We start from the raw sequence: 1,790 nt of genomic DNA on the forward strand, positions 1-1,790 counted from the left end.
ATGTAGCCCTGGACATGTTCACCACGTTCTCACTGACTGGAAGAGTTCCAAAATTATTCCCATTCCAAAAAAGATGATCCCGCAGAATGTGGAAACTGCCATACAATTTCAGAAATATTACATGCAAACAAAAGCCTCAATGAGATCGATTGACATAGTGTCAGTAGAAATTGGGCTTGAATAGTGCATGGTGAAGATGGCTCAGGAGAGGGTAGCATTCAGATCCACTGTTCATCTGGTCTCTATTGAGTCATGGTCAACTCAGGGGTACCTAACAACAATAACAAGAGATAAGCATCACATGGATGTCTTACAGCATCATTTTACCCATCACAAATAACTTGACATGTGTAAAATATTTTATGTTCCATCCTCTATTCTAACACGTTTTATCAGGCACATGCAATTTTGTACACAAAGTATGCATATGATGAAACAAATATGTATGACTTGGTGCATGGAGATAAGGAATGATCCTACACTCGTTGTTTTTGTTGCTCTGTCTTGAAAAGAAAAATGCATGTTCATGAGAACAGCTTAAAGATCTGTCACCAGTTGCCATCAAACCACTTTCAAGTTACGTGATCTCATATGTGTTAGAGACTAATTTCCCACAGCATTTTGTTGACAGTAACTGACTGGAGAAAGTACAACAACAGTGTGAAAGAAAGTAAATAGGTTTTGGAGATAACTTACATAACCAGGTTAAATAACATCAATTATTAGGATTAGCCCCTCATAATCTGAATAAAAAGTAAAACAGAGGCCTCTCCCAAGACCGGCTTGTTGGGGGACTTTACCTTTATTCTGCTGCAAGACACAAATGCCTCTGTGGCATGGCCTGCCCAGGAGTGTCTTCCTAACAATGCTTCCCCTGTGTCTGCTAAATGCTGCAGCACAGACCAGGCATGCTTACAGCCTAGCCAGCAATGGAACCACTGCCTGCCAGATTGAGAGGACGCAGTTTTAGAGCACAACACCATCCAGAGCACTAGACCACTGACACCTTCACCTGGAGATTCTGCTTCCCCACCACCTGCAGACTGTGCAGTTGCTGCCCCTGTTATCCCAACTCCAGGAGAACCAATATCACAGGTACTTTGGGTGAAACCCTACTGTCTAGCTACACCATGTGGGACCCCTTAAGTTCAAGTGGAAGAGGCTGGGACAGGTTGAGACCAACTGAGACACCATTTCTGGAGAAGAAAAGACTTATTTTTTGTCATTCCGTTGATTTGGGTGAAACACTGCTGTCTAGCTACATCACACGGGACTCCTTAAGGTCAAGCAGAAAGGTCTGGACAAAGTTGAGCTGGGCTGAGACATGGTTTATAGAAAAGAATAGACTTTTTGTTTTGCCATTCAGGTACTTCAGGTGAAACACTGCTGTTGACCCCTCGACCCAGTGAGCCCCAAGCCTAGAGGGGAGCAAAAACATATAAGTCTTTCACAAAACATTGCCATATCTTGGGTCATTATATAGTTATAATTATGTAATATCTACTAAGAAAAAATTTGCATACTGTAAAGGATGCAGCAATATGCCCCAGTCATCATGAAAAAAACAAAATAAACTTTCTCCTAAAAAAAGCAGACCCCATGAGAAAATCAGAATATGTTGATGTAGAGTTGCTTGAACAGCTACAGAAAAAGACATAAATGTTGAAAGAAAAAAAAGGGAGACATTAAGAGAAAAAATATCTCAGAAACAACAATTCAGAAGAAATATATTGGTGAGGAGTAACCTGAACAGTTATGGAAAAAATGCAAAAGAAGGAAGAAAGAACTGA

Source organism: Elephantulus edwardii, unplaced genomic scaffold, assembly GCF_000299155.1.
Source record: "Elephantulus edwardii isolate Elephantulus edwardi_28Jun2011 unplaced genomic scaffold, EleEdw1.0 scaffold00240, whole genome shotgun sequence".
NCBI classification, from domain to species: Eukaryota; Metazoa; Chordata; class Mammalia; order Macroscelidea; family Macroscelididae; genus Elephantulus; species Elephantulus edwardii.